The sequence below is a fragment of the Heterocephalus glaber genome, unplaced genomic scaffold (genome assembly GCF_053883595.1).
Source record: "Heterocephalus glaber isolate CG9 unplaced genomic scaffold, H.glaber_assembly_v1.0 deba00001444, whole genome shotgun sequence".
NCBI classification, from domain to species: Eukaryota; Metazoa; Chordata; class Mammalia; order Rodentia; family Bathyergidae; genus Heterocephalus; species Heterocephalus glaber.
In genome coordinates this window covers 7,954,587-7,972,629 of record NW_028258297.1, presented here as the reverse complement: position 1 = coordinate 7,972,629, position 18,043 = coordinate 7,954,587, and the positions used below count along the sequence as shown (strand labels likewise).

At 37.8% G+C, this 18,043-nt stretch overlaps 1 protein-coding gene and 1 pseudogene across 4 annotated transcripts in view; one reads left to right on the top strand and one right to left on the bottom strand.

Moving 5' to 3' along the window:
* The window catches only part of Mrtfa (myocardin related transcription factor A), a 199,486-nt gene that overhangs the window by 116,049 nt on the left and 65,394 nt on the right, over window positions 1-18,043 (bottom strand). For 2 of the 4 annotated variants that reach the window (XM_021258947.2, XM_021258948.2), the window contains one exon: window positions 8,431-8,691. The gene's annotated coding sequence lies outside the window, so the exon portion shown is untranslated. Of the gene's footprint in view, window positions 1-8,430; window positions 8,692-11,977; window positions 12,051-18,043 lie in introns of those variants that run through there. The other 2 variants (XM_021258949.2, XM_087213433.1) reach the window with 2 other exon arrangements.
* LOC147827455 (U6 spliceosomal RNA) lies at window positions 4,875-4,974 on the top strand (annotated as a pseudogene).

Genomic DNA, 18,043 nt, shown 5'->3' with positions numbered 1-18,043 from the left:
AATTTAAAACTTCATATGGAAATGCAAAGGAGTAAGACTAACCAAGAAAAATATCATTGAAGAGCCAGGGATGTAGCTCAATGCCACCTCGCCTGCCTTGCAAGTGCAAGGTCCTGAGTTCAATTCCCAGTACTGGGGGGAAAATAAAAAGAAAGAAAGAAAAATATCCTTGAAAAAGAACAAAATATAAGGGGTTATTTCTCCTGTGTAACAGAGCTTATTACAGTTATCATACTTCAAACTGTGAGCTATTGGTACAGTACAGGCAAAGACAAACAGACCAGTGGAAACAAACAGCGAGCTGAGAAACACACGCACACACAGGCAAGTCCCTGAGACATGAATGAGGTTGCTTTGCTGACCACTAGAAAAAGAAGAGGATTTTCAAATAAACAGGAATTCATCAGATGAAAAAACTCAATAATTGGGTCCTACCTTACCACCACAAAAAACTATTTCCAGAAACACAAGACAGAAAACTAACTTTAAAAGTCTCAATTACATTAAATGTAGAACATTTTAATGAAAGATACCATAAAGAGGGCTGGGGATGAAGTTCACTGGGAGAGCACTTGGCTGGCATGCATAGGGCTGTGGTTTGATTCCTACCACATCAATAAAGCAGTAAAGATCATATTAAGAAGGGAGGGAGGGGGCCGAGGGATTTAGCTCAGTGGCACCGTGCCTGCCTCCAAAGTTCGAGGTCCTGAATTCGATCCCCAAAAAAGGGAGGAAGGGAGAGAGTGAGGGAGAGAGGGAGGGAAAGACAGAAACACTGACCCTGATAGACAAGAGTGGAAGAAGATACTGCAACACATTTAAGCAACGACTAAGGAATTCAGAGCAAAGAACTAGTTTTATTCAACAACAACAACAACAAAAAAGACATGCTGGGTGTGACGGTCCACACCTATAATCCCAGCACTGGGGAGGCTAGCCTCCTTTAGTTAAGGCTTAGCCTCCTTAAGGAGGACAGCTTTAAATTTGAGGCTAACCTGGGCTAGCTACATAGTGAGTTCAAGGCCAGCCTGAACTACATAGTGAGACCTTGTCTCAAAAATTAAAATACATACATACATACCACAATCCCAAGTACTGGCCAGAATATGGAGCAGTTTCAACTTTCATACACTGCTAGAGAGTATATAAACTGGTCCAGTCACTTTGAAAAACAATTTAGCATTACTCAGTAAACACATATAAAACAGAAATTTCCATTCCTGTGCATATACATACACATACATCAGGATACATTTAGGACATTCATAATAACATTGTATTAATAGACTTAAACTGGAAACAACCCAAATATCCACCACCAGAATGGAGTTTTCAAAATTATGAAATACTCAGGCACACTCAGCTATTTATCTTTGACAAAGGGGCCAAAAACATGTGTTGGAAGAAACACAGTCTCTTTAATAAGTGATGCTGGGAAAATTGAATATCAACATGCAGAAGATACATATTACCATGTACTAAATTAAAATCAAAACGGATCAAAGATTTAAATGCTATAAGAGAAACACTTAATCTGCTGGAAGATAAAATAGGTAAAACTCTTAAAAACGTAAGCACAGGGGTAAGGACTTTCTGAATAGAACCACAACGGCACAAGAAATAAAACCAAGAATGAATAAATGGAATCATGTAAAATTAAAAAGGTTTTACACAGGGGATTTAACTCAATGGTTCCACCGCATGCCTTGCAAGCGCAAGGTCACAAGTTCAATCCCCAAAAAAAGGTTTTGCACAGCAAAGGAAATAATCAACAGAGTGAAAAGACAACCTAAAGAATGGGAAAAAATTGGGGGGCCAGCTACTCCTTGGACAGAGGACTAATATCTAGCATATATAAAGAACTCAAAAAAATTAATTCCCCAAAATAAAAGACCCAATCAAAAATGGGCAACTGAAATGAACAGACACTTCTCAGAAGAAGAAATACAAATGGCCAATAAGTACTGTACATGAAAAAAAGGTTCAACACCACTGGACATTAAACAAACATAAATAACAATACCAGTGAGAGATCATCTTATTCCAGAAAGATTTGTTATCATCAAGAAATCAAATAATAACAACAAATGCTGACAAGTATGCAGGGAAAAAGGAACTCTTCTACATTGTTGGTGGGGATGTAAACTAGTACAACCACTATGGAGATTCCTATGGAGATTCCTCAAAAGACTAAAAATAGAAATTCCATTTGACCCAGCTGTTCCCCTTCTAGGTATCTTCTCAAAGAGTTAAGTTATTTTACATGCACACCCATGTTTATAGCAGCACAATTTACAATAGTTAAATCCTGGAAATGGCCTATATGCTCATCAACAGATAAATAAAGAAAATGTGGCCTTTATACACAATGGAATACCACTCTGCAATAAAGAAAGATAAAACTTGAGGCATTGGTAGGTAAACAGGTGCAACTTGAGACGACAGTATTAAGTGAAATCAGTCAACACACAAGCTTAAATACTGCATTATATATATATATACACACATATATATACATTATATATATATACATATACATATATAGTGTGTGCAAAATAGAAGACAGATAAACAGGAAGTAGGCAGACCTTTTTCAAATGGATGAGGAACAAAAGATGAAGGGAAAGGGGAGGGAGAAGAAAGAAAGGGGATGGGGGAAAAAAGAACTAAAGGGAAAAAATGATGAAAACAGAGCTTTTGCAAATGGGAAGGGGACCAAGAGTTGGAAGGAGCAGGGAGGGAGGGGAGAGACAGGGGATTTAAAAAGGATTAAGATGTATTATGTACATGAATTGACTCCCCATGATAAATATAACATTATGTACTTCAAACATACTAATAAAAGATAAAAAATAAAATTATGAAATAGTTATCCATGGGAACATCTACTACACAGCAATAAAAATATATGAATTACAGTGGACCCTTGACTTATGAACTCAATTCATTCGCAAGGGCTGGCTGTAACTCAGGTTGGTCAACTGAAGGCTCAGGCTCCTCCACAGCCTTCAAAATCTCCCTCCTGTACACAGGCAGATCTGTGTTTAAAGAGACACTGGCCCAGGATTTCTCAATTAACCCCACACAGGGAAGGATGTTGTAATGTTCCTTCCAGAACTCTTTAAGGGTTAAATCTGTATCTGAGACCATTTGGAGGCACAAGTGGCTGGGCATTTGAGTCTTAACTCAAGACTTTGTTCATGAGTTAAAACTAAAATTCCGGTCATAAACCAAGCTGTTCATATGTCAGGCTGGTTGTAACTCGAGGCTCCACAAGATGAATGAATACCATCTATTTTGAATAAAAGAGTATAGATCATTCCATTCATATAAACTTCAACTAACCTGTACAGTTTAGGAATGAACATATAGTTGGTAAAAGGAATGATTTTCTATTATGATACATTCATTCACTGGGTTCCAAAACTCCTTAAGCTGGAGACAAAGGGTTGGATCATCAGAGAAGGTTCTTCCAGGTTTCTCCAAGACCAGGCTGGACAGAATCCAAGGCAGATCAATTTTATCTTTTTTTTTTTTTTGGTACTGGGGATTGATCTCAGTACCTTACTCTTGCAAGGCAGGTGTCGGAACCACTGAGCTAAATCCCCGGCCGCAATTTTATCTTTTAGACATAAGCACTCAGCTTTTTTGTTTTTTGGGTTTTTTTGATACTGGGGATCGAACTCAGGTCCTCATGCTTGCAAGGCAGGCAGCAGAACCACTGAGCTAAATCCCCAGCCCAGCACTCAGCTTTTAAGACAGGAGTGACATGAAAAAGTACACCTTGAAATTTCTTACTGATTTTTTCCAATTAGGCCACCAAACTTTGGGTTAATCAAAGGAATCTCCTCCTCTTTAAAGACTCCAACTCCTCTGTTTAGGAAATAGATGTGTCAGGACCTTATGTCCTACTATCTCATACGGACCCTTGCTAACCCACTGCTTTTCCACCTAAGAAAGCTAAGTGAAACAGATCTGAGAAGTAAATTTCTCAGTCCATCTTCTCAACATACAGTATGACACACTCATTAAAGCCCCTCCAATTCCAGGATTTATTCTGTTCTCAAATGCCACATTTTCCAGTGGCACAATCTTATCACGGATTTTCCACTTCTGCTTCTACCATTACCTCCCTACAAAAGCCCATGCAAAGAGTTGGGATAAAATTTAGTAATGCTTTTCTCACCAGCACATTCAGCCTCTTTCCCCCAGAACCGAATGCCGAGAACAAAAATTTAGGAGATGAGTAAAGAAAGACAGCAAAGGGCCTGTGCAGAAAAGGTATTGGCTGGAAAGGTGGGGTAAAAAAGGGCCAGGGATTTAGCTCAGTGGTTTCACCGCCTGCTGCACAAGTGCAAGGACCCGAGTTCGATCCCTGGTACAAAAAAAAAAAAAAAAATTACTTGTGAGTCATAGGGGCCAGGGATTTAGGTCAGTGGTTCCGGCGCCTGCCTTGCAAGCATGAGGACCCGAGTTCAATCCCCAGTATCAAAAAAACCCAAACAACAAAAAAAAAGCTGAGTACTTATGTCTAAAAGATACAATTGCAGCCGGGGATTTAGCTCAGTGGTTCCGACACCTGCCTCGCAAGTGCAAGGTCCTGAGTTTGATCCCCGGTACCGAAAAAAAAAAGAAGAGTAAGAAAAAGAAAAGGCATCCCAAATAGCATGTATGTAGAAAGGTGCAGGGATTCTGAAGAGATTTGGCATTTCTATACTTCAACATCAAACAGAAAATGATTTATAAAAATACCATTTACAGGGCCGGGGATTTAGCTCGGTGGTTTTGCCGCCTGCTGTGCAAGCACAAGGACCCAAGTTCAATCCCCAATACCAAAAAAATAAAAAAGAAAAATACCATTTATAACATCTAATAGTGCTCGCTTCAGCAGCACATATACTAAAATTGAAATGATACGGAGAAGATTAGCATGGCCCCTGATGACACCGATGTATAACATCTACCAAAAAAAGATACCCAGCAATGAACCTAATACTGTAATATTTGCATGATCATTATAAATTAATAAAGCTGTGTAAGATATTAAAGAATACCTAATCAGAGAGATAAAACTAATTAACGGACAAAACGACCCATGTAATTTTAAATGTATATTCTCACTCATTTATTTATGAATGAGATATTTCAGGGCTGGGGATTTAGCTCAGTAGTGCTGTCGCCTGCCTCAAAAGCGCAAGGTCCCAAGTTTGATCTCCGGTACCAAAAAAAAAAAAAAAAAGGATATATTTCATATCATAATCCCAAGAGGAATACCAAAAGACATACACATGAGATTCCCAGCAACATTATTCATGATAGCCCTAAATTAAAGCAACCCAAATGTCCAGTAAAATGGACCAAAAAGTTGCAGTATATTCATAAAATGAAATGATTATACAGCAATGAAAATAAACTATAGTCACAAACAATTCAAAAACATATCAAAGAAGACACTAACAGACAGGCAGTATGACTCTATTTGCATAGTTTATAAGGAAGCAAAATGCCCTACGCAGTGACAAGTGCCTGTAGTTCCAGCTACTTAGGAGGCTTAGGTAGGAGGACTGCTTGACCCCCAAAATTTTGAGAGCAGCCTGAGGAACATAGTAAGACCCTATCTCTAAAAAAATTAATTTAATTTAAAACAAGCAAAACAAACCTGTGGTGTTAGAAATCAAGACAGTAATTTTCTCCAGGCAGGCAGGGAAGAGTACTCACCAGGAAGAGGCATAGAGGAGTTTCTGGGGGTGCTGGTAATATTTTATTTCTTTAATAAGTACTAGTTACACATACAAGTACATTCACATTGTGATAATTCAGTACAAGGACACTTATAAGTTGCATGTTACTCTGTATTTATGTCATGCTTCAATAATAGGAAGTGTACTAGTGTCTGCAATTTATTTTGAAATGTATCAAAAACAAGATGGACTGATGGACAGAGATAGACTAATATATAGGTTATTAAGCAAGTATTATAAAATGTCCATCGGGGCCGGGGATTTAGCTCAGTGGTTTCACCACCTGCTGCACAAGCACAAGGACCCGAGTTCGATCCCCGGTACCAAAAAAAAAAAGTCAATGGTAGAGTCTAACAGCAGGGCAAAAAGTACCATAAATTTCTTTCTGCTTTATTTTTTTCATGATAAAACACTGGAGACAGAAACAGTCCCAAAGGCTTTTTTTTGTTTTTTTTTTTGCTCTTGACAGGATAACTCTAAAATCATTGAAAATTAAAAGGGTAAGAAAAACCAAGACAACTTTGAAGAAAATGGCAACGAGAGATCCATCCTTACATATAACAAGACATTACTAAGAACACATATTATTAAGCAACTAAAATGATATAGTATTGACATAGAGATGGGTAGAAACCACTGAAACAGAACAGAGAGCCTAGAAACTAATTCATGCACACCCAGAAATAAAATAAGGCTGGTATTAAAGATTGGAGGTGAAAAGTCAGACTATACTCAATGAATGGTAATACATCGGATTAATACACCAGAAAATATAGACTATATCTTTAATGACTCACAATATAAATATTTAACAGTAAACACAACTTGAAGAATACAATATAAAGATGGTCCTTGCCTTGCAATGGTTCAACTTGCAATTTTTTTGACTTTACGATAGTGTAAGGCTGGAGATTTAGCTCAGTGGTTCTGGCACCTGCCTTGCAAGCGCAAGGTCTGGAGTTCGATCCCCGGTACCAAAAAACAAGCAAACAAACAATGGTGCAAAAGCATACCCACACAACCATGCACTTTCAGCAGTACGGGGAATCGAATTAAGGACCTTGCACTTGGCAGGCAGCCACAGTACCACTGAGTTACCTCACTAGCCCTACCTGGCATTTTACTGTATACAAGGCTTGGAGTTAAATGATTATGTCCAGTTGTAGGCTAAAGTATTTCAATTATGTTTAGTTAGGCTAGGCGTAAGTTATGATGTTCAGTAGATGAGGTGTATTGAATGCATTTTTTTGGTACTGGGGATCGAACTCTGGTCCTTGCACTTGCACAGCAGGCAGCGAAACAACTGAGATAAATCCCCCGCCCTATTGAATGCATTTTTAACTTGCTGTATTTTCAATTCACAATGGGTTTATTGGGACATACCCCGACTATAAGTCAAAGCATATCCATAGTTTTTAAAGTAATATACTGTTACCCAAGTTCGATCCTCAGTACTAAAAAAAAGTAATATACTGTTAAATCCATGTATGATTTAAAACATGAGAAGTATAATATTTTGCTTAGGAGTATATTCATACATAAAGAAAAATACAAAAATATATGACAACAAAATAACAAGTTCAGATTAGTAGTTACCTCTAGGGATATGGGAGAGTGCATAGTATGGTGGTACCTAAATACACAGGCATTTGCTACATTACTCTTTTTAAAAATTTTTAAATAGGACCGGGGATTTAGCTCAGGGGCACCATGCCTGCCTGGCAAGTGCAAGGTCCTGAGTTCGATCCCTGGTACCAAAAAAAATTTTTTTTAAATACTCTATGTCATCAATTTTTAAAAATTAACAGTTTAAGGTATGAGTATATGATTTTTAAAAGGTAAAGCAGTTTAAAAGTCTGAGGCAAATACTAGAAATGGAAGAATGATAATAAGAAAAACTAAGACAGGTATGGTGGCTCATGCTCATAATCTCACAAACTCTGTGAAGCTGAGGGAGGAGAATTTTAAATTCAAGTCCACCCTGGGCAACTGTGAGACCCTAACTCAAATTTTTTTTTCAAAAGGGCTGGGAGCCAGGCATGGTGCTGCATGCCTGTATTATAATTCCATCACTAGGGAAGCTGAGGCAGGAGGATGGCCACAAGTTCAAGGCCAGCCTGGACTACACAGTGAGATGCTGTCTCAAAAAAGCCAAATCAAATAAATAAAGGTCTGGGGATGTGGCTCAGTGTAAAGACCCTGGGTTCAATCCTCAGTACTGCTTTAAAAAAAAAGGAAAAGAAGAATAAGAAACAGAGACTGAATCCTGAAACAGCCTTGTTAAAACATCTTTAACTTTTGCTTTTGCTTTTATTCCGCAGAGAAATCAATGAAAAATATTAAGCTTGGGAGAGTCCTAAAAGACAAAGTATAAGATAGGGTAAGTTTCTTACTGACACAGATTTGTTTACTATTTATTTCCTATCTTAGCACAGTTTATAATATACTGATGCTTAATAAATATTTGCTGAATTAATGAATTTATGGAAAGAAGGAAGCAGGGGAGAAAAAGACAAATCAAAAACCAATTATAACCCAGGCACAAAAGGTTATTCTTATAATGACCACCTAAACTTACCATTATTTCTCGATTTTCCAAGAAATATAAATTAGATGCTTTCAAGAGATTTGAAATAAACACAAAGAACCTGGTTCAAATGAGGCAATGTAATAATCCCACATGTACTCACCATTCTTCCGCTCACTAAGAGGAGGCAAATTGGGATTCCTGCCAGGGTGGAGGCCCAGGGTCAGCTCAGGCTGCAGGGAGAGCTCCTGCAGTTCATTGGCAACTGCCTCACTCTGGGGGCTGGGAGCGGCAGACAGGGACACGAGCACTGGTTCCTCATCATTTTCGCCAGCCCCACCTCCGTCCAGCCCATTCACAGCAATGACGGAAGGGGGCAGGCACACCACACTGGAGAAATCCACTTTGGCTTTCGTGATGGCAGCTTGGAAATGGAAGAAGAAACAAAAAGTTAGATGGTACCATGAAGAAACATATCAATGAGTATAAGCTGAATTCTAATGTTACAAATTATATAACTAGCAAACTGCCATTATTCTTAAAAGCTTTTTGTACAGTAAGCTAGCACCGTTATTAAATATACTCACAGAATGCATGAGATCTCAAGTCTGATACTGTTCTCGACAATATATAACTGAAATAAAAGCAGCACACACACATGTATAACAGATTAAAAGAAAATGCTGGTCAAGAAGAAAGAGCTATGAGATAAATGTTACCTTCAACTCTAGGGGAAATTAACTTGAGAAATAGCATTTAATGACTAGCAAGTGCAAGGCCCTGAGTTCAATCCCCAGTACCAAAAGAAAAAACAAAAAAATTTAATGAATAGCCACAAGGTATTAACACAACACACAGTACCAATATAATGTGGAGGAGAAACTTCTTTAAGAAAACAGTGTTACAGCTCTTGCCTAGTGTGTGTGCAGCAGTAGGTTCAATCCCTAACATGGGGATGGGAGAGATCCCAAGTCATTTGATTTTACAAAGAAATATTAATATAGAGATGTGAGTTTGATAATGGATATTCACCCAAATAGTTTAACCTATATGAATATTCAATAAGATATTGAATATTCAATATTTAGTATCCTAATTCCTAGGTTATTAAAACACGTGATAACATGAAAGAACAAGATCTTTCGAAATGACAAAGCACCCGGTGTGGTGGCACGTGTCTGTAATAACAACATTCAGGAGATTTGAGATCAAGAGTTCAAAACCAATCCTGGGCAACATAGCAAGACTCCATCTTAAAAAGAAAAGAAAAATGACAAAGAATGTATATAATATGAAAGTCTTTTCAACAACACAAGAATAATGATTGCCAGGTACAGTGGTGCATGCCTGTAATCCCAGCACTCAAGAAAGAAAAGACAGAAAAAAAAAAAAAAAAGAAAGAAAGAAAACATAATTAAGTGAATTAGGAATAGTTCACTCACTGAATCCTGTGCAATTATTAATAATAACTTTTTGGGTGGTAAAAGGGATTGAAACTAGGCACAGTTCTACCACTGATCTATACTCCCAGCCCCCCCTTTTTTAAAATTTTGAGACAGGATCTCAAACTTGCAATGCTCCTTCCTCAGCCTCCCAACAGCTGGAATTACAGGCATGTGCTACTGTGCCCAGCAAGAAAAAATTTTATAAAGCATTTCAAATGTGGAAATGTTTATTCTAAAGTTATTTTTAAGAAAAGTAAAATACAAAAAGGCATACTTGTACATAAAACATTACCCAGATAAAGCAAGCTTATAAGGAAGTACACAAAACAGGTTTTGTTTGCTTCAACTATGAAATTTTCTTTTTTCCTTAAATTTATGAATTTATTTTTAAATTGACAGATTAAATCATATGTATTCATCATATACACATTACAACTCAAAGCACATACCAATGTGAAAAGCTCTTCCTATAGATTCCAAGTTTTCTCTAAAATACTTATAATGATTTTTTTATAATGAAAAATCTATAGTCTTTGATCGAGAAACAAAAATTCTCTACAGACTTGAACAAGAACTTTAGAACCCAAAAAAATATTAGTCATAAAATTAAGAAAGGCTTGAAAACTAAGACATTACCTTCAGGTAAGGCAACAAACCTGATACTGAACCTGATTGTGGTTCTAGTTCATATACCTCATAAATGTAAAAGGAACACGGAAAGGTCAAGGTGAAAGTAATCACTATGACATTACAAAGAATAAAGACATAGGACTGGGAATTTAGCTCAGTGGTTTCGCCGCCTGCTGCACAAGCACAAGGACTGAAGTTCAATCCCCAGTACCAAAAAAAAAAAAAGAATAAAGACATTAAGAAGGACTTTCTACCCCGCAAAAGCTGGAAAACTTCAGACAGGCAAGTTCAAAAGAAAAAAAGTATTAAGTATCAATATCCAAAGAAGTAAGTAATATGGGCAAACACTGGGAAAAGGATTTGAACAATTTTTTAAGGGCTTGAACAAAGAGAATTATAAAACAGCAAATATCTACTATGCAAATTCAGAATCTAACCTTTAATATTTTCCATCATGGCCGGGGATTTAGCTCAGTGGTTCCGGCGCCTGCCTCGCAAGCACAAAGTCCTGAGTTCTATCCCCAGTACCAAAAAAAAAAAAAAAAAAAAAAGATTTTCTATCTTGCCTATGTGATTATTTTCATTTAAATAATGTCTCAGTGTGTACTGGAAAAACAATTGTTACAAAGGATTAACTTGTTTCAATACTCTTTTTGCCACTGACTGAAAGCGCGTTTGCTTTCTTTGACAGTAGCCACTCCAGAATAAAGACTTCAACTTATAATATTCATGGATCTCTGAAAACCTAACTTCCTTAGGAATTCTCAATGTGGGCCCCTCAATGTAATGGAATGTAAGTTTAAAAAAGAAAAGTGAGTTGGAGGGAGTGGTATCAAAACTTTAGCCTAGGACCTAGGAAAAGTGGCTTCAATGGAGGAAACCATTGTTAAATCGTTATGGATTATAAATGTTCACATTAGGGGCTGGGGTGTGGCTCAATGGTACAGCATGTGCTTATCAGCAGGAGGCTCAATCCTCAGCACCAAAACAGCAACCTACTAAAGAGTACACACCTCTCACTAGAAAACTGATAGATGTAATTGTAACAGCAACAACTGTGTATTTAGTAAATAGACCTTGCAAATAGTATTTGCACATAAGAGGCACTCAATATGTATTTATTGACTGAACAGAGAGAAGCAAATTAAAGATACATTAAGGCCATCTGAGGACCAAGGAGGACGGGTTTTAGGGGAAATCTGGATAACACAGGAAAGGCTGCATGAATGATACAGAACCACTACAAATAATGTTTGGAAGTAATAATAGAAACCAACAAACCATTCCACTAAAGTACTACAGCTGAAGTGTTGGTACTATCCCTATGTGTGGGGGCACACACCTGTAATCTCAGCATTTAAGAGACAGGCAGGAAGATCACAGCCTGATCTACGTAATGAGTTCAAGGCCAGCCTGAATGACATAGCAAGACCCTGTCTCTAAATAAATAAATAAATTAATTAATTACTTAAATGTATGTATGTATGTATGTATGTATGTATGTTTGTATATGTATGTGCTGGTGCTAGTTTCATACATAAAGTTCTTAACCAAAAAGCAAAGCCCCATTATTTCAGATCTGATACTACCTCTAATACTATAACTTCATAGGTGATTAAGTAAAATTTATATTACTTGGGTTGGGGATGTAGCTCCACGGGAGAACATTTGCCTAGCACGCACAAGACCTTGGATTCAATATCCAGTGCTGAAAAATATAAAATAAAAATTATTCTACTTGGGTGAAGGGGTGGTAGAATAAAAAGAGTACCAGCAATTTCATAGCATTTACCAGATTAAGTGAAAAACTCAAATACTACCTACCTCACAATGTATAAATTTCTGCATGATTACAAAAGAGACCAACAGTTAGTGTTAATATGTCAATGAATATCTTATTTTCAAGTGAGTTGTTTTTGCATTAAAAACAGCCCAGCAATTTTAATAGGTAGAGTTTCAGTTTTATAAGACAATAAAGTTCTAGAGATCTGATGTACAACAACATGAATATACTTAACACCGCTGAACTATACACTTAAAATAATTAAGAGGCAAATTTAATGTTACATGTTTACCATACCATAATTATTTAAAAATAGCTCAACAAAATGGCTGCTTAAAAAGATATTTATTGCTGGGCACCGTTACTGTATACCTATAACTCCAGCTCTCAGGAGGCTGAGGAAGAAGGGTGGCTTGGGCCCAGGAATTTGACTCCAACCTGGGCCACACAGCAGACTTCATCACAAAAACAACAATAACAAAATTATGAAGCTACCACATACTAAACTCGTATCATTCTCTGAGCTTAAAAGAGTAAAAGCATATGGGCCAGGGATTTAGCTCAGTGGTTTCGCCACCTGCAGCACAAGTGCAAGGACCCAAGTTTGATCCCTGGTACCAAAACAAACAAACAAAAAGTAAAAGTATACCTTCTTTAATATATTCTTTTTACTAATTCAGAACAACCTTCCTCTTGATTTGAATTAGATAACTGTCATTATTGCTGAATTCAGAGATTTGACATTCACGTATGTCACTATTCCCAAGACACAATAAAGATCTATCATCTGATACGATGATTTTTCTAACAAAGCATGAAGTTAAACTGCATGAGTTTGTGATTTTAGAATGCATTTCACGCACATGTCCAGTACTTCTAGAAAATTATTTTAGTTAAAATAAACTGTGGGGAAAATGGGCCCCATAAGAAAGTCAACCTGAGTCTAGTGTTAGGTATGAAAAGTAAATGAAGATTAGTTTCTTCATTTTAAAAAAATGATGTTTCTTAGAATACATTTAATAGATTAAAGAAATCAATTCTGTTGTTATCTAGACCACAACTATATGCCTACCACTGACCAAAATAAAAGAAAAAGCAATTTTAAAAACTGTTTTAACATGTTTCTATTCAGAATTTTTCTTAACAGCTTATTAAACTCAGTTAAGTTTTAATATGGGCTTGAACAGGTCACTTAAATTTTTACATATATATATACTTTACCACATATTATTACTAAATAAATTATATGCTCTGGTAGTATTTGCTAAAGTTTCAAGATATATCTTCTATTGTTTTTTTTCTTGTATATCCTTTTATTGGTACATTTCTTTTGTTTGTTTGGGTTTTTTTCCCAGTTTTTCTCAATTTAGGCTGGCCTCAAACACACAATGATCCTGCTGCCTCTGCCTCCCAAGTGCTGGGATTACAGGCGTGCACCACCGTGTAGGACTCAGAATATATCTTTTATAAATGACAATATTAAACAATATTACAATCACATTTTTCCTTAATGGTCATGGGGTAGCAGAAATGGGAGGGAAGCTGAAACAAAAGTGGCAGAAAGATAATAAATGTTGAGGGTGGGTACTGAGTATATGAAACTTTACCATAATATCCTCTCTACATTTGTGTATGTTTGATAAGATTTTTATAATTTTGTTTTTGTTTTTTGTACCGGGGATGGAACTCGGGACCTTGCACTTGCGAGGCAGGCAGCAGAACCACTGAGCTAAATCCCCAGCCCAATTTTTATAATTTTAAAAAAATAAGAGTCTTTCACTGAACAAACGGAAACCTTAGTGAACCATAAACCAAGGATGCCTTAACTGTCACTTTAAGAAATAGACCTGCTTGGCATGGCGGTGTGCTCCTGTAATCTCAGTGCTCTAGAAGGCTGAAGCAGGATTGCAAGTTCAAGCTCAGCCTGGGCCATTCAGGGACTTAGCAAGACTCTGTCTCAAAAAATAAAAAGGACAAGGATATAGCTCAAGGGAAAGACCCTAAACTTAAAACCCAAGTGCTGGAGAAAAAAAGAAAGAAAAGAAAAATAAGATCAGAAGCATAAGCACTGACAAAAGAAAACAGAGAACAGTTTGGAATAAAATATATACACTGATTTATGTCTCTAGCAAACACACTTCTCTCTACTTACTTTGAATACCTACAGGAGAAAATCCCAGAAAAGTGTGGCAATCTAGAGACAAGATCCAAAAATGCTGAGGGCTAGCCACTGGTAGAATTGTCCTTCCTGTCAATTCCCAAATATGCCTAAAATATTATTTTTTATAAAATTTGCATCTTGTTTTAGTGTTACAAGTATACAACTCTACTGACTCCAAGACCAAACTGTTTGTCATCAAAGGATCACTAACTCCAATTTCTAGGCTGTTGATTCACATATGATCAGTAGCAGCCAGAACAAAAACAACATGGGGGCAGGGTCATCTCCTACACCCCATCTGTTCTCTCTCTGCCAGGCTGATTCCACACTTCATCTTTCCTCCACCCCACCCCACCCACCCTCTAGGCTTCATGCCTTCTGCCAGTGCAGAGCAACACACATAACCAGAAGCAACAGCACAAAATGTGTCAGAGAAATGGAGAGCACAGGCAGACAGCTGGTAACTCTAAATGTAAGAACTAGACTAGAAGGATTCTTTATTATGGCCCATGACCGCTGGTTTCACATAACCAAAAAGTAAGGTTCTTCTGAATACAAATTTTTCCATATAAAAATTATTAATAAATTAATGAACTTTCTTTTAGCTGGGCAGATTTTTCAGTACAGTATAGAAAAGCAAATCTTGAAAACTCCTAGGGCAATGATGGCAAACCTTTTAGAGTTTTCAATGACAAACATCCCACTGCAGCATGCATGCGTACAGTCACCACCATCATCCTAGTGTTGGAGACCAGAGGTTAAGGCCTAATTGGCCTCCTCTGTGAGCACAAAGGAGAAAGGAGGCGCTTGGGTGAGCCTGCATAATAGGTAAAAGTTAAGACAGCTGAGGTTAAGTTGTTTATCAGAGTGTGCACTAATGGAGATTGGGAAGCAGATGACTCTTGTGTTACTTTGATTGCTTGTGCCTATTTTTGGGTGAATAAAACCGAGGTAAGGCAAAGGCACGGGGTTCCTCTGCTTACTAGAGGCAAGAGCACTGTCCACTGTCCCCTGTCCCCTGTCCCCTGCCCCCCCCCCCCCGCATGTTAAGCTCTGTCTCTTTGTCATCCATCCTCGTTTGGCCCTGGATCAAAGGGAACAAAGTAGAGGGTCTAGGTCCCAGAACAAGGCTGGTTCAGCCATGGGTGGCACCCCAACGTAAGGCTCAGAACCAGGCTCACCTACATCCTAGTGTCTAAGTAGATGTTTGTGTATGTGTGTGTATATATATATATATATACACACACACACACACACACAAACATATATATAAATTTTGACAAGGAGTGTACAACAGGTGAACAGGAATTTCCTGAGAGCTTACCTCATATATACTATGTACTATCTTAAGTCTTGTAACAGAAAAGAAAACAAGGCTTGACCAACTGTCCTAACCTCTGTCACTACCACCCCCATCACCTTTGAATGTCTTAAAAAAACTACTCGCTAGAGATGGCAAACTCAAAGGTTCCAACTCTCTCTTCACCTTGGAAATCATCTAAAAGCAAGAAGTATAAGAAACATATATAATCTACCCAAAATAATGAATGGAAAGCACATGAATGAATAGAAAGTAGATGAAAGAGGACTGCAAATTCTGACACCATTCCCTCCCACCGACAGGTGGGGTCTATTCATTTCCCTTGAGTCTGAGAAAGCCTCTGCCTTGACCTACGGAGTCCAGTGAAAGTGATGCTATGCCAGTTGTAGTCTAGACTTTACGAGGACTGACAGCTCCAACCTTGTATTCTTGGCACTCTGTACACCCATGTTAGAAGTCCAACTACCCTGCTGGATAGACTGTAAGAAGAGGTCTCAAGACTACACGGGAGGGAAGGAGGCCCAGCTGTGTCTACCTTCCAGACATCCCCATAGGTGTTAGGCATGTGGGCAGAGCAATCCTGGACAATCTAGACAAGCTCAGACACCTGACAAACTCCACCAAATGACCACCAGTTAACATTATGTAGACCCAGGTTAGCACTATATGGAACAGAGGAATTGTCAACCTAAGCCCTGCCCAAATTCTTCACCCACAATTGTGAGATATAAAAATGGCATCAGACTTCTCAACAGCAATACTGGAAACTAAACAATTACAGAATAATGACTTAAAATTCTGAGGAAAACAGTATTTTTAAGCTAGAGTTCTTTGCACAACCTAACAACTATCAAGCAAGTATGAGGATATTCCAAGTAATAAAAATTTCACCCCTCATAAAACCTTCCCTGCATGGTGGCACTCACCTGTAATCCCAGCACTCTGGAAGGCTGAGGCAGGAGGATAGTAATTTCATGCCCAGGCTGGGCAAGACCCCGTTTCAAAATAAAAAACAAGGGCCGGGGATTTAGCTCAGTGGTTCCGTCGCTTGCCTTGCAAGTGCAAGGACCCGAGTTCAATCCCTGATACCAAAAATAAAATAAAATAAATAAATAAATAAAAAACAAAAAAAGCTGGGGATGTAGATCAGTGAAGGCCCTGGGTTTAATCCCTAGTAAGCAGGGTTCAACGTACACTAAAGAATAAACAAAGAAAAAGAAACAGATCCAAGTAGCAGGAACTCTAAGCTAGGTGAGAAAGAAACACAATTCCCAGGATGAACGTAAAGACAAATACCAGCTCAAAAGCAGGCCAAGAAAGCCATCAAAATAGGAAGAAAAGGCACCCTGGAAGGAAAATCTCCAGGCTACTATGGTATGAATGTGCCCCCCAAAAGCTCATGTGTTAGAAACTTAACCCCCAAATTCACATACTAAGAAGTATTTGGATAGGGCAGGGAGGGGGGGTGTGGGGGTGGAATAAAATAAATAAAATTTATTTTTTTAAAAAGTAGTATTTGCAATAAGAGCCTTTGAGGGGCAATTAGGGTTAGATGGGGGTCAGAGGGTGAGGAGGCTACAAGATGGCACTGGTGGGTTGCAAGGACAGGACACTTCTGTCTTACCATGTGATGCCCTCTGCCACTTACGATGCAGCACAGAGGCCCTCAACAGATGCTAGGGCCAGACTCTAGGACTGCCCAGCCTCCAAAACTGTAAGCTAAATGAACTTCTATTATTTATAAATAACCTGGTCTCAGATATGTTACAGCAACACAAAACAGACAAAACCTTGGGGGGAAAAAAATCTGATAAATTGTCTAATAGTTTTAACAACATAGAAAACTGCAGCTCAGTGGTAGACTGTGTGCTTAGCATGGGGGAGACCATGGGTTCAATCCCTAGCAGCATAAAAATGCTTAAAAAGAGATCCTCAAAGAGAATAAAACAAATTAGTGAAACTTACAAAGAAAATTAAGCAAACTTTTTTAAAATTTAAAAATAACTTTATTATCAAACACACACAGAAATTAAAACCATTTGAAGAAAAACAATGCAAGGGGAAAAAAAACTACAATAATATTCAAATACAGTAGAACTCAACCAAAACAAAACTGAAAAGCACTTAAACATTTTTCCATATAACTTAATAAAAAATGTCAAGCACCAACAAGACACCAGAGGATGTGATTTGTTTCAGAAAGATCCCCAAAACCAACACTGAACAAATAGTGGTCTGGATAAAAAACTCAGATTAGCTAGCATACTCCACATAAGCCAAACTTCGCCCTGATTTAAATTTTGATACAGTCATATGACATACGATGGAAACACAATCTGAGAAATATGTTATTAGGCCATTTCATCCGTGTGGATCCTTAATTACACTTTCAGTTTCTCACACCAGAGAAACTATTCAGTATTTACACATATGTGT